Raw genomic sequence first — 23,541 nt, 5'->3', positions numbered from 1 at the left:
CAACCTCATCTCCGACCCTTCCTCATCTGAACCATTTGTTGTAACTATGGCCTCTTCCTCACTGTCATCTCCTAATTCTGGATCCCTTCTCCTTCTTGCTTCCACTGCCTCTAAACGAGCAGTGAAGATCCTTATTTCTTCCCTCAGTCCTTCATCTACTACTCTGCACACACCTCTCCCAAATCCTCGTCTTCCAACCTCCATACCTTGACACTTTCAATTTCCTACTCTAATACCACGTAATGGGTCCAACCCCCTTGTCACACTTACCAACATTAATAAAATGACTATGAATAGAACTAATGATGAACAGTTTGATTACATGTGATATTGTTTCATTCGGCAGTTGATTGCAACGATTTATAGTTGATTTGGATTCCACACTTAATGTTTTGTACCTGTGTTAATGGCTATTGGACAAGTGTCAACTCCTCGGAATTGTCACTTACGCTTTGGTATGAGGGTCTCAAACCCTTGTTGAGGTTTGAGGGTTCTGAAATATGGTTCTTCTGCAAGGGTTTCTCTGTATAATATTATGCTTCCTCTAGTGCTCTGTCTCGGCTCTTGACCTGGACAATTTTCGGCTTCTCTGTCTGGTATTGAACTCTTGTTTAAGCCTGGTTATTCTATTATTTGTTTCTCTATCTAGTGCTTAATCTTTCTGTCAAGTTATGGATTATAGTTTTCTTGTTAGAATCTGGAACTTCTCTGTGTACAAGTTGATACTATTTATTTAGCTGGAATGTGTGACTCCTTTTGTCTTGAATCCTTCTATGTCACTGTTCATTGAATTCTCTGGTTACATTCCTCTATTTCGTGGACAGGTTGTGGTCTCACGGTCTTCACTTCGGCTTCTTCTCCAATGTCAAGGTAAATTCTTGTTCCCTGCTATCATTTCTTTCCCCTTTTCATGTTGTTTAACTAACACACTTTCTCATTCATAAGCAGAGTGACCCTAGGTGACTTCAATACAAGTGCCCTATCTCTATAAGGTAAGTTCGAACCCTGGTCTCATTATTTTATTTTTGTCTCTTCTTTTTTTGTCACAATATGCTCACAAATTTTGATTTATGTTTGTCGTTATAGGTATGTTCATCTTGGAGGGTTCTGGTCTTGGATTCTCAGTGCACTGGCTAGACCCAAGTAGGGTCGTCCCCTATCATCTTGTAACTTGTCTCTTTCTTGTCGTACGCTAGGGTTACAGCAGCTTGCTGTGATGACTTGAGTCCACTGACAGTATGTATCCGTACACTATTAGACTTACACTATTCCTCTTGTGGGTAGCTGTTGTAGGGTTTGATTTGTAGTTGGGGTTTCTACACCCATATGCTATGATACCCTTTTGAACCTTGTACAACATTATTGCATGGACTATGTGTATATTTAAATGAGGTTTTGTGACTGTATATATTCGAACAGAGGTTTTGTGCTTATCTTATAAATGAAATAGAAAGGGTTTATTCTTGAGAAGTACCTGTATGATTTGTTTATCCTTACTATTTGAAAATGCTTGCATCTTGTCTCTACCTTTGATGCTTGAATTATATATAAATATCCAGGATTCCTCTGTGCTCTTTTGGTTGAAAAATTCAGGAATTGTATGCCTTCATTTTTGCAATGTACTCTTTAGTAAAGCCTGCGAGCTTGCTTTGATTTATGGGCCTGCTTGAATCAACATAAATAGAAACATATATGCATACGTGCTTGTGGATTAAAAACAAACAATGTGCTTTCACTCCTTCAAGAAATTTAACAGAAAGATAGATAGACAGATACAGGATATTGGAAAATAGTCTGTGTGCTCAGAGATGTTTTATTAGATTTCTCTCTCTCTATCCAAAAAAGTAAAACCTCTTACAATTGCATTCTATTCCTTTTCAATAATTGACTGGAAACTATTTTCTCATAACTACTCTTCGTTACATTTTTTTTTAGTTCCAAAAACTATTTATTGTCTTACATTGCCATCTTGTAAAAGTTGACACGAAACTAAAAAAATAATTACTTGCAACAATTTAACTAATTAATCCTCTACCTTCCTAAATAGTGTCCTTTACTAAATTTAAACAACATAAAAAAAACAACTACAACGTTCACTTAGCAATTTCCTTCTCAGTCTTCTCAGAGACCAAACAACCTTCTATCATGATGACCCATCAGCTAGATGCTCCTGCATCAAGGGGCATTTCTATGTCAACTTGTTGGATGATGTGCTAATGTCGACAAGAAGTGACTCATTGCAAAAGGGCCTTGATGTATCCCAAATCAACGACATGAAACAAGTGTAATGACTTTTCGAGACAGAATTTGACTCATGCCACAAGGTTCATGAATGGCAGTCATGAAAATGAAGGTTTATGAGTATTGCAAAGGATGAATTTTAAGCTGAGTGAATTCTCTTGAACATGTTAGTGACAATGAATGGATTGCCAGCATTGGCCCAAAACAAAGTAATCGATGATATGATAGACCAAGGTATGATGACCATCAAGTAGATAACCCAACCTAAATAGTCACAATGATGAAGTGAAAGTGTCATGTTCAAGAGTGACCTGTTGCCATAAAGTGGTTTACCCCTTTTCCCATTTTCCCTAGTCATTGCTAACTAGTACCTCTTTATTTTTATCAAGCTTGAGGAGGATAACATCTGCTTGTTGTATAATTCCACCCATTGGGTGAATCCATCACTATGTGATGTTTTAGCAAGTCTAGCAACAATGAAACTTGGTCTTGTCATGATGGACAAGTTTGTCGCTATTTGATGTTTTAACGAGTCTAATGACAATGATAGCTTGGTCCTTTTCATGTTTAGAGAGTTTGAAAAGGGACAGAAATAAAACTCCACAAATTATTTTTCGTAGGTTTGTCTCTCAAGTTCGAAAAAGTGTAAAACAAAAGAAGAGAGAACCTATTAACCATGTTCGGTCAACGTATTCTATCTCAGCCCGAAAAAGGGTTAAACTTATACTGAGTAGATGTCATTTCCAATCTATTAACGAGATGAAAAGGACAAGCACTCAGTAATCTTATCATGTTTCAAGAGTCTAAAAAGAGCTTAAAGATGACTCCAAGGGGGTTCATTTTTCGATGTTTAACAGATCTCAAAAAAGAGATAAAAGTATGCTTTGTGGTCAACATACAATTCACGATCATGCACGTCAAATTCTATAATTCCACTGTGAATTTGTTCAAATCAACACTAAACGGACAAAACATACATTTTTCCTTGGTAAAAATAGGTAAATACTAAAGTTTACTCATTTAATGCTCTTGAAATAAACATAAAAACAAGAATTTACAATGTTATTTTCACCATTTGATATTTACCATTCAGTTTGTGCTGTGATCATGTTTTTTACCTTGATCTTCATCAGCTGATTGCAAGAGATTCTACCCGTCATTTCTTGTGCTATCTGGACCAGGTAGGAGATCTACCCCTCCTCTTTCCTTTCATGCCATTATTTTACTATTTCATGCAAGTTTTTTTAGGGCCCCTAGGGTTTGAATTTTTCACCTTGGGATCAGCGCAGGCTTGCATGTCAAAACTTGTGCTGGGGAGCACCTAGATAGAAGGTATTCTACACTACAGCATAGTTTCTCCTTACCTAGGTTGCGCTGGGTGAGTTTCACAAACTTGTTTAACCAAATTGACACAAAATTTCTCCAGTTTTTTGCATGAAAAGGATCCTAACTAAGCTTGTGGTTTGATTTCAGTCTTTCATCAGATTAGAATGTCTATTACATGGTGAGAAAGAGAGCATGAAGAAAAAGACATGGTTTCCCTAAACGATCCGGGTATATTTGAGGCCGTAAAAAACTGTGGGTTTCTCAAATACTTCAGGTTGTCCAAAATGAGGCAACAATTAGAACTATTGTAGTTCCTAGTTCATGCATGGGATCTAATAGATCAGGATTTTCACATAAGTGACAAAGTTGTCCCTATTGTGATTGACTATGTTTACTTTCTTACAGGGTTGTCGAGACGTGGTGACCCTATATCTCTTTCTGGTTCTACCCGTGGAGGGGAGACAGTGAGGGACTATGTTTGACAATTCTATCGGCCAGGTACACAACCTAGCAAGGATGGAAAGGTAATCATCAAATATATCCGTGATTTTCCTTTGAGAAAAATCCTTTTCACCATCGCAAAGTTGGTAGGCAGTGTGAAACTTCATTTGGTGAATAGATCATATGTGAAATATGCTCTTGAGTGTCTTGAGCCAACTTTACTCAACTAATGTGAGGCGGTACTTTATTCACAGAAATAGCTGCTAACAAAGGTAAAGAATGGCAAGACAAAGAAATTTAGCTATGGATCACACTTAACTGCTTTTACCTTAGAAGGAATTCCATTGATCTAACCCCAACATGTAACATTGGGTGTAGCTGGTCCTAAAGATCCATGGATGCAACAGTGGGTCGAATTGATGGCTAGGCATGTTGGTCAGTCATCGATTACATTTTCCACTCCATTGTTTGGTTGTCTTGATCGACAACACATTGTCATCAAGGAGCATCCATACTCAGGGATGGATTTTCGTGGAGATCCAGAGTTGAATCTACTAATGGGTGCTCAATGGGGTGCTATAGGTAAATTATTTTTGACCAAAATATTTTTTTATTTTTATGTTTCTACATGTTTTTTTTATTTTGATGTTCCAAGACTAAACTTAAATCATTCTCATGCATGCAGATGTGGGTAATATTCAACCTATGAGGTAGGTGGGCCAGCAAGGACAAACATTGGGAGAGAAGTTCTCCAGGATTTGGATTTAGCCAAGACAATGGCTGAGTTGCAAGATCATGTGGAGGGATTAACCATTGGTATTCTGGATTTCTAGATCGAGGAGTTACCGACAAGGCTGCAACGCCATACTATTGGTGTTCCAGGCCATTGGATGCAACTCCTGCGCATGATAGCTCAGGCTGTGACCTGTTATCATGAGAATCACTAAGTCTACTTAGGATGATTTTTGCATGCATTTTGAGTTTTTAGGTCACATGACCAAACATGTCTTGGACACAAATTTTGTAAAAACTTTTAAAACATCTACGTATTTTACTTTCAGAGTTTTTATATATATGGTTATGTGCAATCCTATTCAACTAATGATGTGAATTGAAAATTTACTTTTACATGTGTCGCAAATGTATATTTAACACATAGTTTGCTAATGAGTCAATTAATGTGTTAAAGTTTTTGGAATATTTTGATATTGAATGTACTAAAATGTATTTCCAAAATACGAATCTAAGGAACATATGAAGAATTGTTGGATTTCAGATGGTATAAATGTTTATTAGTTGCAGTACGACGAGTTGTGAGTCAAACCTAACAATGATTCGGCGAATACCAAGTGAAATGGCATCAGAGAGAAGTTTGATCAATGTGCTATACTCAATGATATTTTTCATTGATAGACCAATACAAATACCTTGAAAACTCACTAACTCACCACTTAGAATGGAAATGGCCCACGTGATAGAAGATGGGTTCTATGTACTATGACTAGCACCATCGGCGTAACCAACAAATGGTTCCAAAGGTTCCAACATCTGCAACAAATGCAAAGTGGAATACTTAACCACATAAAAACTCTAAAAGACACAATGACACACACAAATGAAATTAAAGCATATATACAGTGATTTTTACTACACTCAATTAAGCATAGTAATGTTTCAGATACAATCGATTTCGGGTCTGTGATAATGGAATTCCATCACAATCGACCAAGTCGTAGGCACCTTTTTCCAAAACATGCTTGACAATATAAGGACCCATCCAAAGCAGTTCAAATTTTCCTGCTCCTAGTTTATCAGCTTCCTGATCGTAACACAAGACTAGGTATCCTTATAAGAAAACTTGAGGCTTAATGTTTCTATCACATTACGCCTTGATTCATTTCTTATGTGCTTCGTTAGCCAATGCGGCTTCACGACTGGTTTCATCCAGATGATAAGTTCCAAGAAACGTGCTTATTCTTTAGAAGTGTTGGGTAAGAGGTCAATCACGAGTTTGAGAGATGAAATATCACATTGTATCGGCAAGATGTCCTCCAGACCATACACCAACTAAAAGGGTGTGAATCTAGTTTCATTTCTCACCAAGTTGCAATATGCCCACAAGGTGGAGTACAGGATTAAATGCCAGATTTGTTTATGAACCCCTATCATTCTTTGAAGCATTTTCTTCAGGAATTTTTTGATGGCCACAACTTGTCTATTCACTTGTGGATAATAAGGAGTAGAACTATCATGTGAAAGTCCTAACTTGGCAATTAAATCAGCCATCATGTGATTGTGAAAATGCGACCCATTGTCTATAACTATAGCCTATGGTACACCAAACCGGGAAACCACGTGGTTGAAAATGAAAAGAATAGTCATCTCACCACTATTGTTTAATGTTGGCATTGCCTTGGCCCATTTTGTGAAATAGTCAAAGGCGACTATAATGTACCCATGCCCCCTGGTCATGGGGGGGTTACATGTCATGAATCCAATGCCCCATTTGGCGAATGGTCCAACAACAATGACAAGATGCAATGGTGCAGGTGGTAATCTACCTTTACGGTCATGGATCTGGCATGTGTGATAGTTTCTGATAGTAATTATGCAATCTTTGAATATAGAAGGCTAGAAGTAACCATCGTGGAGAATTCTCTGCATGGTAGCATAACCAGATAAGTGCCGACCACAAGCACTTGAATGACAATAATTCAAAACTTTCTCGGTTTCCTCCTGAGTGAGGCACCTTTGTAAAATCGTATTGATACCATGATGATAAAGAGTGTCACCAACGGTCAGATAATCTTTGGCTTGGTATTAGATATGTTGTTGTTTTGAGTGAGAGGTATCAAGCTAGAAAGTTTGGGTCTAGAGAGAAATCAGTATATCTCCATACCACACATTAAATGACGAAATTAGGAATAGAGACTCATCTAGAATTGATGGTTCTGATGTTGAAACAATGGTGTTGGGTGCTAAAAAAGTGTCTTTTAAAACTCCTATTTATCCCACATTAATTATCAATCTGGGCAAGTCCTCTTATTTCAAGAGTGTACACAATATGTGCACGATATAATCCCAGAGAGTAATGTTTCTCAAATGCAGTATAGATCTTTCAAATACAAAGTAAATGGATTTTTTTAATAAATCCCAATTGCAATTAAAGAAAACTTAATCCTATAATGAAATCAAATCATACATTCATCAAAGTAACAACAATCAACAATCAATGATATAGTAGTGGTACCTCATTCCTCTTTTAACTAATTTAATCTAAATCAAGCACAATCCTCAATAACCAATACAAGAAGCAAACAATCCCAATTTGAGAGGTTCGACAATGATAGTCAATACTATTTACAGTTGATGATCTCAAACAGAATATGTAATTAAATAACTGAATCTAAAATAATAGTAAACTGAATCAACAACACTACTACGAATTATACAAAATAGAATGATTCTGTTAAGATTGGAAAATAAGAAACAACAAAGCGATACAATTGTAGAAAGGAAGAATTCAATCAAACCATCATGTTGTCAAAATAAGAAATGCATGATACATGAACAACAAGTGAATCCACCAAGGGCTGGGCCCTTAGCCGCCAATGAATACCACCAGATTACTTCAAGAAATGCGAAGGAATAACAACTCTACTTATATATTAATCATCAAATCGGGCAATATTACAGTAATTTGTGTCTTCTCAGCAGCAAGAGTCTACAAATAAAATTACAATTCAGAATAATATAACTCTCTCCCTCTCCTCCTATCATATCCTATCTATCTCTAATCTAATAATCCATCTAATTCTCCACCCTCTAGCTTTGATCTCTATTTTCATTACATAGAGCAGAGAGAAGTTACAACCAAGATGATTACAATATGCTTCCCATTACAAAATTGGATTGTCTATAACAAATCGATCAACAAGATCGTATCTGAAATATTTTTCCATTAGCATTCATTAGGAATAGGTCGAATTTGGTGTTACAGCTGAGATAATTTGGATACCAGTTGCAACAACGAATCTGAGAAAAATGTCTTCAAAGAACCTTCTATTTCTCTTAATACGGACTGAATTTGGGCAAACTGCTCATTGGAAAACTAGCTTGTTCCGTTCTAGACAAAACCCATGTTTCAGATTTTTTAGATTCTTCTCCATTTACCAAAAATGTCCAACGAAAAATTGTCACTTATTATTCCAGTGAATCTCTAAGCTGGAATATTTAATGATGAGCTGGAGATCAAATATTCAATCTGTATAATATCTTGGAGGCTAAAATGGTGAGTGATGTTACAACCAATTTATTAATAAACCATCATTGTTAAAATCATGCACAATAATAATCAATTTATTAAAAATAATGGAGAAGAAATAATATTTATTCATAAGAGCATAAATAATTATAAAATGGAATTATATGATAAAGTATGGTAAATGACGTGATAAACAATGATAGAAATGAATAAAATATCCATTAAAGTGTGATAATAATATTGATAAACTAGCGGAGCAATGGAGTGGAGCGGATAGGGTTTCTCAGCAAACAGAGGACAAATCAAATGGAGAACGGCGGGGGAGGGAGCTCAGCTCCCTCCTACAAAGATGCAGTGGCTAGTGGAAGTAAACCTCCATCTGGAAACAGTAAAAATGATATGAACTACAGAAACTGTTACAGGGAAAAGGAAATAGACGGGTCCAGAACAAAAGAAAATAGCAGCACAAAGGACAAAGAGGATGAAGACAAAAGTCTAGGCCCAAGAGATAAAAAACAAAAAGGACCCTGCAAACCAAAAGCAGACATCACTCCTCGAGTAATATTAAATGATCCTGCTCTACAGGAGCACAGGGAAAACATGGGAACCTACGCCATTATCTGTAAATTCATGGGACTATGGCCCACTGAAAAGGCCTTACAAACATGGATCAAATATCATTGGAAGCCCAAAGGGAGCATATATCTACATCTTGGGTCAAAAGGATTCTTTATAGTAGTGTTCTCCACCATCGAAGATAAAAACAAATATTCGAAGGAGGACCCTATTTTTTTGTTGCAGCAGGCCTATATATGAGACCTTGGAAAATGAACTTTGTGCTAGAAAGGGAGACTTTCTCTTCAGTTCCTGTGTGGGTAAGGCTCTACTCTCTACCTCTTGATTATTAGCAAACTGAATTGTTGGCTACGATTGGGAATGAACTAGGATGATATATCAAAGCTTCTGAAGCCACAAGAAGGAAAAAATATACCTCCTTCGCTAGAATCTGTGTAGAAATAGATCTATCAGGGACTCTCCTGGATGAAGTTATCCTGGAAGTTTTGGATGAGGAATTGGTGCAGGCGGTAGACTATGAACATATAGCCTTCAGATGCCGCAGATGCCATGAACATGGGCATTTGTTAAGAGACTGCCCTCTCAACAAAGAAGATCACAAAGAAAAACTTAATAGAATGAAGGACACTGATAACTTTCAGAGAGTGGCGAGTAGAGGAAGGGGGGGGGAAGGGGAACAAAACAACCACACACTAAAGGGAAAAAATGAAGTCAGAACAAGTTTAAAGTACTCGAAGAGCCTGAAGAAAGCACAAGAGAAAATCAAGAGCAAGAGGAAGGTGCTGGAGAAAAAGAAAATAATGAGAACATAAATCACTCTCTGGACTTGGGCTCTCCAAAAGAAGCCACAAGAAGTGAAACCGACATGGAAATGGACCAGGAAATTATTCAAAATGAAACAGATCTGGAAGTACACGAACTACAAGAAATCCTTAACAAGGAAAATTTGGATCTGGAAGGATTTCTGATACAGGGAACCAAAGGAGGAATAGAATCACTGCGTCAAGATGAATGCAACAGAATACAATAGCTATTTTTATGGAAAACTCAAGAACAAGGACTGGAGATAGGTAAAAACACCCACAAACAGGAGCACAAAGGGGTGAAAACAATGAGATTAATTCTAGGATTAGCCACCAGAAATCCAGGAAAGAAAAGAGGTAGAAAAAATAAAACGAGCTCTTGATGGAGTGTGGAAAGCTAATGGTAGATTTAGGTAAGTTGAAAGATCTAACAAGTTACTCCTTTACAAATCTTTAATTATGAAGTTCGTTTCATGGAATATCAGAGGTCTAGGTAGTAAAAGAAAACAAAGAATGCTAAGCAATAGAATGAAACTAGCAATTCCGGACATAATTTTTATTCAAGAAACAAAATGCTCCATTCACAAAATAAAACAAATCCATAAGAAGTGGCTCAGTAATTTTGAATTTCTAGAAGTGAAAGCAGAAAACACGGCGGGGGGCATTCTCACTCTTTGGAGCCCATAAAAAATCATTATAGTAGATGCGGAGGCAACGAGAAATTACTTATCAGCTATTATTTAGCCTATAGGGATGTCAGAGACCTTCCTGGTTACGAATTTCTATGGTCCATAGAGAATAGATGAAAAACATAGTTTCCTGAGCTCCCTGGTTGATCTTAGAAGCAAACACAAAGAGATCCCTTAGGTCCTTGGAGGAGACTTTAATATGATTAAATCTCTTTCAGAGAAGAAAGGAGGCACCAGGATCCCCAGTAAAGATGTAGCAGGATTCCATTCTTTCACAAAAGACATGAATATGGTTGACTCGGAATTGCAAAATGGTCTTTTCACTTGGAACAACAAAAGGGGAGGTAATGCTTAGGTTTCCTCCAAGTTAGACAGATCTTTGATCTCCGAGGATCTGATGATCACAAATTTGGAAATTGTTGCAAGTGTTCTCCCTTATGGAGGCTTTGATCACTGGCCAATTCAATTAGAAATCAAAGGAATTGAGGCTCCCAAGAACATACCCTTCAGATTTTAAAATATCTGGCTCTCCCACCCAAACTTCATCAGGAACATTGAAGAATGGTTGTCTGAAGATCTTCAGGTATAGGGATCTAAAATTTTTATCCTGCACAAAAGGCTAAGGCACATAAAAAAAAAACTCAAAGAATGGAACAAGAAGGATTTTGGTAACATTTTTGCAAATAAAAAATCTATCGAGATCAAAATACAGGAAATAAACCAGCAATGATCGCTGAAAGTTTTGATAAATCCAAAAATGAGCAAGCGGAAAAACTCAACCTTGATTGGAAGAATTTATGCAATGAAGAGGAAATTTTTTGGAGACAAAAGTCCAGGATTAAATGGCTCAGAGAAGGGGAACAAAATACTAGGTTTTTCCACCAATCCACCATAGCCAATAGAAAGCAAAATAGAATCTCCTCTATATTGAATGAAGATGGGGAGCTTTAGACCATACACAAGAACATTGAAGCAGTGATGGTTCAACATTTCAGAGGCATCACCAATGAAAATAACCAAGACAGAGAGCATTATATCATGGATATAATAAAGAATATCTCCAGGATGGTGTCTAGAGAAGATAACTTTAACCTAAACAAACTAGTTACCGAAGCAGGGGTTAATACCATGATCAAATAGATGCAGAATGGCAAAGCTTTGGGTCCAGATGGTTTTAATGTCAACGTTTTCAAATCCTGCTAGAATATTGTCAAACAGGATATTGTGGATGTGGTTGAGGACTCAAGAAGAAGTAGATCCATTTTGAAAGCCCTCAACACCTCCTTCATCTCCCTGATCCCCAAACAGGACGCTGCCCTAACCCCAGATAAGTTCAGACCCATTGCTTTATGCAATGTTGTTTACAAAATAATTTCCAAGATCTTGGCCAACAAACTCTAACCACTACTGCCTTCTTTAATTTCTGGGGAACAGTCGGGTTATGTGGAAGGAAGGCAAATCCTAGATAACATCATTCAGGCCCACAAGGTGTTTCACTCTCTCACCAGCAAAAAGCAGGCAGGTATGATCATGCAATTAGACATAGAAAAAGCATCTGATAAGGTGAGCTAGATTTACATCAAAAAGGTCGTTGCCACTTTTGGGTTTGACCGTGATTGGATCAGATGGGTTATGGCTTTGGTTAATTCACCCAGATTTTCAATTCTAGTGAATGGCTTGCCCTTGGAGATCTTCACTCCTTCAAGAGGCCTCAGGCAAGGAGACCCACTCTCTCCCTTTCTTTTCATCCTTATGATGGAAGGATTGGGCCACACCATAAAAAAGGCTACGGTTTTAGGAGAGATCAAGGGCCTTCAATTATCGGAGAACGGCCAAGCCTTAACTCATAAACAATTTTTTGATGACACCATGTTGCAGGGGATCCCCATGGTCAAGGAAGCTACAACATACAAAACAATCTTAAATAACTTTGCCTTAGCTTCAGGTATGGAAGTCAATCTCTCCAAAGCAAATTTTTTGTCTTTAATACTAACATTTCTATTCAAAGAAACATCTCTATAATTCTGGGCTTCCAAAGGGAGACCCTCCCTTCAAAGTATTTGGGTATCCCCCTCATGGATAAGCCAATGAGCGAGGGTATCTAGGAGCTGGTGATCAACAAGATGTAGAACAAGATCAAAAGATGGACTTTTAGAGCGTTGAACCTCGCTGGCAGATTGATTTTGATGAAGGCTGTTGTTCAATCCATCCCTATTTTCTTTTTATCTACCGTGCCAGCTCCCAAAGGGGTCTAACATCAACTCAGGAACATTAAAAGAGACTTTCTCTGGGGCAAGGAGGAAACGAGAAAGAAATGGGCCCTTGTGTCTTGGGATAAAGTCTGTAAACCCAAAAGTCATGGAGGCCTAGGCTTAGATGATCAGGAGATTTTAAGTAATGTTTTAGGAGCCAAACTCTGGTGGAGATTGGTTAAAGAACCAGGGGTGCTATGGGCTAAAAACTGGAGGGAAAAGTATGCAAGCTCCTGGCAAATGAATGATCTCATCAAAATGTCAAGGAACATAAAAGGCTCACACATCTGGAATAAAGCATGGGACAACAGAAGTCTGGTTTAGAACAAGAGCTTCTGGGAAATGAAAGGAGGAGAACAAGATCTTTTCTGGGAAGATAAATGGCAGCAAGAACCGATGTTGTTGAGGGAGGACTTCATGAGCATCAAACAAGAAATAGATTCCCAGGGACTAATTAGAGCCAGGGAATTCTGGAATCTTCCTCAGGTCACTGCGAAATGGAGAAGCTGGAGGAAAATAGAAAGCAAAGAGGGCGGTCCCATAAAAGTAAAAACAGAAGAATTCATGAACATTTTAGAACAATGGAAGATCTTGGTGGCAGATGGACAGGATCAGTTAAGATGGGGACAAAATAAAGAAGGCATCTTTAACATCCATGAAGCAAAGAGAATCATCCAGAATCTAGAACCCTGTGGTTTAGCAAAGTCCTGGAGAAAACTTTGGAGCCACCAAGGGTGGATGAAGACCAAACTGTTTATGTGGTTAGTTCATCACAAGAAAATATTAACATGGGAAAACAATCAGAAGAGGGGGGTCATGGGGCCATCTATATGCCTATTATATGAGGCTCAAGAGGAGACAACAGAGCATATTCTCAACAATTGTACCTACAACAACTAGTTATGGGATGCTTTCAACAGAATTTTTCAAAAAACCAACAGAGACAAAGGTAGCATCATTAACACCCTCGACAAGTGGAGAGGAAACGTTTCAGAGAATGAAATCCTTAATTTGGCTTGGACCTTAACTCCTAGCTTCATAATCTGGAATGTATAGAAGGAAAGAAACAAAAGAATATTCAAGGATAAAAAAACTACTTCCCTTGGCCTAATGGAATTAATCGTAAAACAAATTAAGGAAATTGTTTCCACCACTATGCACAGCCATCCCCCAAATCCTCCCATCGCGCTGGAATTGAGAACTCTCAAGTAGCTGGGTATGCAGGAAATCATCCTCCAAGGTCTTAGTAAAAAAGCAAGAGTGCTGGAGAGGGAAAAGGATTTCTGGCATCCTCCACCAAAAGGGTATCTGAAATGCAACATTGATGGGGCTTCAAAGAGCAACCTGGGGACTGTAGGTTATGGAGGTGTGTTAAGAGATAAAGAAGGAAAAATAATTTTCACTTTCCACTACCACCTAGGCAAGGCCACCAATAGCATGGCTGAATTAATGGCTTTGGAACAATGTTTGGAGCTGCTTAAACTCAATCATAGCTCGAATGTTCTCATCGAAGCAGACTCTGAGATCTCCATAAATGCAGTGAAGAAAATCAGCTATGGTACAATGCTGAAAAGGGTCTCAAAACATTGGAGGCTTATTCAAGTGTACCAAAGAATCCAAAATCATCTTCAGGGCCTTCGAATGGTTAGCTTCAATCATGTCCGGAGAAAGGCCAATAAACTGGCAGATCTTCTAGCCAACCAAGGAGTGATTAATTATGATTGCAGAATCAAAATGAAATGGTAGGAGATGCCTCCAAGTAGGCTAAAAGCTATCTATGATGCTCAAGACGTAGAGGACAAGGAAATTTATGATCACTGGGCTCGAGAGGCAAGAAATGATTATTAGTCATCTCTTTTCCTGCTTTAAGGGAGTATTCCTCTTCCTTTCTGGTTCGTTAACTGAACCACGGAGGCAGGTTCAGTTTCTTAGCGGATGGTGGATCAGAGGTTTTAACACAATGGAGTCCTTGGGTAAGAGGTTGGATAGATCTACCGGGGATCCCCAGTTTTACTGGTTCAATGCGAATGCTAGCGACACTCTGTAGATTGAAAGAGGTTCAGGGGCTGCAGAGAAGAGAGTGGAAATGGCTTAGTGTGTCCGGGATAAAAAGGTTGATTCTAGGCATGATCGAGAGCAGAGGATTTTCGGCGCACGCAAAAACAGTGTTCCTTCCCTTCTATTTCCTTTTTGGCAACCCGAGTGGTTTAGCGATTGCGGCTCCAAAAGGCGGAATATGGTCTTGCCTGTTTGGGAGCGATCACATCTGTGTTTCGCCACGTGGCAGTGGGGTCAGGAGGAAAACCGCCGCCCCCCTCCCCCCGGGCGAGTTATCCTTCATAAAGGTTGGCTAGTCTGATATTAATATCCAGCATCGAATGGCTCTTGTTGACTCAATGGCTTAGATCAATCGCACAAGTTGGTGGTCCCGGGTGGTCCAGGACAACAACGCGTCAGTACGGTTTGGTCAGCGGCCCATGGTTAATAAAATAAGGTTTATGGATTGTAATTAATAGGGTTGATTAGGGGTGGCAGTTAAGTCTTTCTCGTAAGGTCGTACCATTGTTTTAGAACTTGTGCTTATACACCATTCCTTCATGTCAACCACTCTTTGTTTTCTGTGGTGAAGCCCAAACTCTTTGATTTTTCTTTTTGGTGAAAGGTAAAGTTTGTTGGTAGGGTGTTAGGCAAGGTTTGGCTAAGTTTTTACTCTCAGTCTTCATCCATAGAGGCTTGTTTGTATTCTATGTACTTTACTGTTTATTAATGATTTGAAAGGTCCAACTCTTGCATTAGCAAAAAAAAATAGTGACCAACTAGCAGCCCAACATACCCCCAAACTGAATATATCGCATGTCCTCATGCAACCCAAAGCCTCTTTATTAACCAAGTGATAATACAAAAAAATGTTCATCTCAACTCGTGAAATGGATGGAACAAATGAACTCCTCCTCAAGTAATGAATATTCAATTTTAGCAATCTTGATGAAGGCATAACAATTTTTACATTAACGTTCAACTTATGTGTATATGAAATTGCAGCAAAATATGATATAAGTAAGAAAAAACTCCATTATCCATTTTCTCAAAAACTGCAAACCAGATTTTGCTGAAATTTTGCAAGTAGATTTATAATATATTAATGCTTCTATGATCCAAAAATCAGATCATTTTGATGCACGGATAATGAGATATAAACAAAATGGTTGTAGGTAATAGTGCATGATTTCTAAAATTTTATGAACTAATTTAAATTGACATTATCTGGGTTTGTGTATTTTAATGATACCTTTTTATTATCCAAAAATCATAAGAATTCAGTTCATAGTTTTAAAGATATACGTAAATCAATTTCTGCACTATATAAAAATGAAATTGTATGCCTTAAATGAGAAATAATGTAGAAAAAAACCATCATGTATAAAAATTTCTCCCCCAAACTGGAGAGTTAGCATGCCCTCATGCAATGCTAGAAAACAAATTGAGATCGTTGCTACAATCTGTTGAAATCTATACTTGGTGTAAAACAACATGGAATAAGGGAAGTGTTGAGAATGAATAAGAAGATTAATGGATGATAATGAATATGAATGGCATGGTCATAATAAATAAATAAATGAAAGGCACACTCCCCTAAACTAAAAGAATCTGTCTTTGAAAAATGAGAAGTCGTAAAGATGTGGAATGAATGATGGTAAATAATGCTCAATGGATTTTCATAAAATTCTCCTAAATTTATAATAAATCAGAAAAGTATGTTATTTTACTTCAAGTTTTACCTTCGAAAAATAAAAAAATGTGGAGTGACATATATGAACTAGCATTTGTTGAAGCTGATGTAGGTAGAGTTGAGGCTGAAAGTGATGCAAAAGGTGGAATCTAAGCAAGCACACCATGTTTGAATAATTATGTGCATTCAGGAGTTTCTTGAGCCCCTTTTGTTAGTTGCAATAGTGTAGTCGTGCTGCGAATAGAATTCTGCCCATACTCGTTGTTCTCCTGTAAACAAATCACTATTTGGAATGCAATTTCTGTGAATCCACTGTGTTAGTTTGGAATAGCAATTGATAAGATGCATGCAAGAATTTCAACCGGAAAAACTTTTGTATAAATGCAATACTAATATTTTGTCAAATCATCAAGTTATGGCAGAGTTCAGTAATTATATCACATGCTATCCCATAATGCATACATTCCCCCTTCCAACTGGGAAAGGGATTACATGACCATAAAGCATATGAAAGGTGTTGTGTTGATGGCAAGGCAAGGGAATGAATAATAGGACAATGAATGAAGTAGAATACACATATCAATGATAAGACAACAAGGGTTATGGTTATAATGAGATCAGAGTGTGTAAAGATAGTTATGAATAAGAGATAGGACGCTTTAGATTGAAGACAAGTTATGTGAAAAATAAAAAGGACAACAATATGCCAAAAAGATGCTTTGCTGACAATATTCTAGATGAAAATGATGTGATTGATAAGAAAACAATTTCTCATGCGTAAAGGTTCAAAACAAGAAAAATTAAGGAAATAAATTCTTCGATAAAAAGAGAGAATAAGAAAGGGGTATTATAGTAATAATTGAGAATAATATATAACTTCAATACCATAAGCAGAGCCTCTGCTACCAGCAGGAGTCCATAGCCTTGACAGAGTTTCTTTTTAACCCGTATGAGCCAAGATCCTCAATTTATAAATGGAGTGTTTTAGTGTTGCTCTACAGAAGAGATCAGTGTGCTAGCATGGTAACCAGATAACTGCACTGCCATCCACTAGGATCTAGCAAAAATGATCAGGTGAGCTCGTGATGAGACCTCCTATTCCAAGGATAATTTGGTTATCCAATGAATCATAACCCTAGTGTGCTGGCCAAAATGGGAATGCCACTTTGTTATAGCCTTATGAACATGGTAGGCTGGCCTGTAATGAGACCCCCTATCCTCCATTTGCGAACAAAAATTTGTTGTTATTACACATTTTTATGATAAAAAGAGGGAGGCTCAGTACTCCTTAAGAGTAGGGATGGTGGAAGAAGTTGAACATGTCAATAGAAAAAATATACCCATAATCTCATTTATTACAGACAGAGAAGATTATAACCAGGAAGGGTGGAACTAGCATGGTATTAAGATGATCATTCGGTATCATGTACAACAGAAAATAATGCAGTAAAGTAGTATATAAATAATTGTGTCCCTTTTGAAAATAATCTATCATCAAGGAGTTGTCATGTTAAAGATCATCACGTGAATGATATTAACTCATTTCAATAGAATCCATAATTCTTGTCCTCATAAAAGTAGTCTACTTCATGCCATGAAAGAGAATCAGTAAAATGCGGTTGAGATGAACTAGGAATAATCCCACAAGAGGAAGGAAGGGTCGTTCTTGAAAATACTCCCAAAGTCTTGTTCCATGTAGGGAACAACAAAGTAAAATACATGGAAAAGTGTTGTTCCCTATAAGGAAAAACAAAGAAAATGCATGCCAAAAACTGTTGTTCCCTATAGGGAATAGCAAAAAAAATACACACAAACAAAAGTATTGTTCCTTATAGGGAACAGAAAAAATGCATGTGAAAAAGTGCTATTTCTTATAGGGAACAACAAAAGAATACACAAAAAAAGTGTTGCTCCTTAAAAGGAATAGCAAAAAATGCATGCGAAAAAGTGATGTTCCTTAAAAGGAACAACAAAAATTATACACAAAAAAAATGTTGTTCCTTAAAAGGAACAACAAAAAATGCATGCGAAAAGGTGTTGTTCCTTAAAAGGAACACCAAAAAATACACACAAAATAAGTTTTGTTCCTTAAAAGGAATAACAAAAAAATGTATGCGAAAAATTGTTGTTCCTTAAAAGGAATAGCAAAAAATACACACAAAAAAAGTGATGTTTCTTAATAGGAACAACCAAAAAATGTGTGTGGAAAAGTGTTGTTCCTTAAAAGAAATAACAAAAAATACACAAAAGAAAAGTGTTGTTCCTTAAAAGGAATAGCAAAAAAATGTATGCGAAAAAGTGTTGTTCCTTTTAAGGAACAACAAAAAAATGCACAAAAAAAATGTTGTTCCTTAAAAAGAACAGCAAAAAAATGCATGCAGAAAAGTGTTGTTCCTTAAAAGGAACAACAAAAAATACACACAAAGAAAATGTTGTTTCTTAAAAGGAACAACAAAAAAATGTATGCGAAAAGGTGTTGTTCCTTAAAAGTAATAAGAAAAAATACACACAAAAAAAGTGTTTTTCCTTAATAGGAACAACAAAAAAATGCACGCGGAAAATTGTTGTTCCTTAAAAGGAACAACAAAAAATACACACCAAAAAAGTGTTGTTCCCTAAAAGGAACAGTGAAAAAATGCATGCGGAAAAGTGTTGTTCCTTAAAAGGAACAGTAAAAAATACACAAAAAAAGTGTTATTCCTTAAAAGGAACAACAAAAAAAATGCATGCGGAAAAGTGTTGTTCCTTAAAAGGAACAACAAAAAATACACATAAAAAGAGTATTGTTCCTTAAAAGGAATAGCAAAAAAGGTATGCGGAAAAGTGTTGTTCCTTAAAAGGAACAACAAAAAATACACACAAAAAAAGTGTTGTTCCTTAAAAGGAACAACAAAAAAATGTATGCGAAAAAATACACACAAAAAAAACATTGTTGCTTAAAAGGAGCAACAAAAAAATGTATGCGAAAAGGTGTTATTCCTTAAAGGGAACAATAGCTGTTCCTTAAAGGAAACAACGAAAAAAAAAATGCACATAGAAATTGTTGTTCCTTAGAAGGAGATGTAGCTGTTCCTTAAAGGGAACAGTAGACGAAACTCACACGAAAATTGTTGTTCCCTATAGGGAACAACAAAGGAAAAATAGAAAAAAACTAATGTGCAATCTATTATTCAAGCAAATCCAATGAAAATAAAAAGAAAACAAAAAATTGGTAAACTTATGTACAGGTTTCAAAAGAATAAATTGTTTAATGGATTGGTGTTGTCGAAGAGTTTCCTTCTGCAACAAGAATTTGTATTGTGGGGTCCTCCTTGTTCAATCATCAATGGAGCGGAAACTAAAATTTGAAGGAAGCAACACCTAAAACACAAAAACATAAGACAAATCAGAAAAGAAACAACACTTTATTTAAAAACAATATGTAAATAAATTATTTAAATTACAATAGCTATGATGTTATTTCCTAAGGGAATATCAATCTGTCAATGGAAAAAAATGATCTCTTGGAAAAATGTATTGGCAGTAGTGATGTGGATCTTCGAATGGGAATAAATTCTTGATTTCTTCTGTATGAATCCATTAGGTAAAGAATTGGATGAAATTCCCTTGTTTGATTAAAATTTCTTTCAAGAATCGCTCGTCCATAAATTGACCTTCTTTATTCTCCTAAGACCTACAAAAAACGAGCGTCTACCTGTAATAAAACATTAAACCATAGAGAACGAGAGGTGATTGGGCTCCCCTAATCCAAGAGTTATGCGAAAAAACTAGCAAGTACTTACTCTGTAAAACAAATCCACGGAAAAAATAACAAAGTAAAATTTATTTATTACATGCGGGAGAGCAGTGGCCAATCATACTAACCAGCAGTGTTTTAATCACAACTCCTTTGCTTTTGGTCCGATTTGAGTGATTCAAAAGCCAAGTGAAAGCTAATTCAAATTTATATCACTAATAGAGACATTGTTTTAAAATTCCATGATATGATATGTTAATTTTACTTAGAACAATTTGCATAACAGAGTCATTTTCGATTACCTATCTTAGACCAACAGTGGATATTTTAAGCACAACTTTTCTGTTTGATGACGGATTCGAATGATTAAAATTGGAAATGAAATTAGATTCATTTATTTTTCTTCAATAGAAACAAGTTTTAAGAACAAGAAGAATTGATAGGTCAAACACTCTAATGAACAACAGGAAAAATAGAGTTTTAAAAGTGTTGATTTACGATAGACAGTTAGTATTCTAGTCATAACTCTCATACGATATCAAAAATGAGTGATTCAAATTGATTTGTAAACTAGATTCTTAAGGGAATATACCATACAAACATGTTTTCAAAATATAGTCATTTAGGCCTCCAAAAACTGGTTGTCCCAACTATGTTCCTGGGATGCCTACTAGACACATAGTCAACGTTTTGGTTATAACATTTTCGTTTCAAATCCAAATTGAGTGATTCAAATTGGGTTAGAAAGTAGAAATCAAGGACTACTTAGGATAGAAACAATTTTTAAAAATATTCCCTTTTGGTCGCTGAAAACATGAGTGTCCCGACTATGTTTTCAAAAATTTCATCAAGCCCACAAGCCAAAAAAATATGATATTCAAGATTTTTTTTTTAAATAGGCGATAAAAATGAATATGAGTGTTTGTAGAACTATTATTTCCATTATAATTCATCTACATGAATTAAAACATGTATCCCTGATGTTGATTTCCACAGTGTGTTGCAACAAAAACAACTATTTTTACATAAAAACAAAATGTATTTATTTATTTTATTTTTTTACACTAACCTACTCTGATTTGAAAAGTGAATATGATTACGTATAAGAGTACTAACAGTGGAGCCATTTTCGAAATAAGGCTTCAAGTATGCACATACCCAAATTTGAAAAGTGCATGCTAATTAATATTAGGGTATGAGAAGCCAACTTCTCTTGAAAAAATGGTGTAAAAAATTGTCGAAGTATGGAGTGATGCTACAAGAAAATGATGGAGTGAAATCAATCTTCAATATATCCCTTACTTTCTTGATTTCCCATAGCCATCATATCATGAAGTCTTTGAGCTTTTAAACGACTTGTTGATGCAAACTAGAAGAAACCTCATTTTCTTCCATCACTTCTACAATTTTTTAATTTGAAACATTATGAATCTCATTGTAAGTTTTCTCCAATGGCTCATGTGATATAGAAAGGGTAGGAAGGGTGGGTAAATTTTGCAATTAAACATTGTAAGCATGTTTTACTTGTTTATTATGTTGAAGGTGTGTTACACTAAAAAATGTCACCTTGACTACTTACAGTTAGTATGGCTCAAATCAACAGTCATGCTACCCTCTTAGGCAAGTCTCATGCCTCTGTTATCCATCTCAAACTCAAAGAAGAGAGAAAGTCTTGTAAAAATCATGTTTATCTCTGGGGTCGCAGGTTCTCTCTAGCCTTACCTGCGGGGACGCTGACCATGTTCACAAAATCTGCGTCCATGGACGCTCTGTATGTTAAGGGACAGGTGCGTCCCTCTGTAAAAGGCAAAATGCGCGAGTTTTATCTTGAAAAAGTTACTTGTGGTTACTTCTAGAACATTCTAGAGGTCGGTTTGATGAAATGGATGCGCCTCCAGTTGGTTCATGTATCTCTATTAAGGGGGAACTTATCCCATCAATAAGGGAGCTATCCCACCCATAGAGGGGGATGATCCCATTGATAGTGGACCTGAATAACCTCTTTACAGCACTATAAATAAAGGCATTGAGCCAGAAGGAGAGGAGGTTGGAGCTATACATTTTCTTTGGGTAAATGCTGCAGGATTTAGGTCTTCCATTAGAGCCTTTGTGAGGAGAGATTGTCTTCACTTGATTCTACTTGGGAGAGGGTGAGCTTTGTCAAAGTAGAGGAAAACCCTTGATGGACCCTGGGAGGAACTTGCACAACACCAAGGCCAGGTTGTAAGAGTTTCTTTGTTTCGTTATTAATACAAACTGGTTTATTTTTCTCAATAGCTTGTGTTAATGAGTTATTTCATGTGTTCCTTGGTCTGCATGTTGAATATATGTTTTATTATATGAAATGCAAGTGCTTGGTAATTGTTTGATTGTTTGTGGTTGCAGGAATTGACTTGAAGGAGGAGCTCATCCGGATCGTCAAGAACGACTTCAACAACAGCGTTTTGGAATAAGGTAAGCCTAAACACTTGTAGTTTTCATGTTGTAAAAGGTGTATTTAGAGAAAGATCACTCCATTTTGTCTTGTTTGTCATTAGAATGTCTTAGACTTCTAGGAAGGTCAGTCGTGTCCGCACCCTTGACAGATTCCGTGTGACAAATTGGCGACTCCGCTGGGGAATCCATTAATGAGAGAGTCTTTTCCTTTATATGAACTTTGCTTTGAGAAAATCATTTTTATTTTTTGGTTTTTGACTGTGAGAATTAGTATTTGGGTGGCTTAGCTTTAGATTTAGTTGGCTTTAGTTTTTCTTCCTTTTTCCAGAAGGACGCAGTCTCTGTGTGCTGCACAGTGCGTCCTTGGACGCGCTGTTGTTGACTGCACAGTGTGGGGCCGCACCTGTGACAACGGGTGGCCTGCGTCTTCCTGTAAAAGTTAAGAAAATTCCATTTTTGCTTAAATTACTTTTAGATTTTGTTTTTTCTTAGTGTTTTCTGCCCAGATCCTTTAGTACCCTGTCAAGAATTCTCACCTGAACTAGTTTTGTGAGCTTTGAGTGTTTTAGTGGTTTTCAACGAAGTTTAGACCTAGGGTTTGATTTTTGGAAAGGCTTTGTAGTAACTTTGAGCTTAGAAAGTTGTCCAGCCTTAGATATCTCTGGTTAGTCAACCTTCTTAGAAGTTGAGCCTGTCGTAAAGTCTCCTTGTTTGAGCAACTTGTCATTTGAGTTGTTTTGGGTCAAATTTCGAATTGCTTGTTTTTAAAGTATTGATTTCCATTTTCAAAAAGGACAAAAAGATTAGAATTTTGTTTTGACTAGTTTTTGGTTCTGCAATAAGCTAGTCCTTGATTTGATTGTGATCAAGTAAAACACCTTAGAAATAATCATTGTTAGTTTTGGCCTCGTTAAGATTGCTTAGAGTAAATTTGCCTTTAGTTTGCTTATGAGTGCATTTTCATAGATTTTAAGAGTTGTTAAGATTGTTTTTTGGTTATATTAGATTTATTTGCTTTATTAAAAGAAAAATACAAAAACATCTTCT

The sequence above is a fragment of the Pinus tabuliformis genome, chromosome 7, assembly GCF_031772625.1.
Source record: "Pinus tabuliformis cultivar Carrire ecotype Pingquan chromosome 7, CPIR1, whole genome shotgun sequence".
In the NCBI taxonomy this organism is placed as follows: domain Eukaryota; kingdom Viridiplantae; phylum Streptophyta; class Pinopsida; order Pinales; family Pinaceae; genus Pinus; species Pinus tabuliformis.
Note: the sequence above shows the minus strand (reverse complement) of the source record.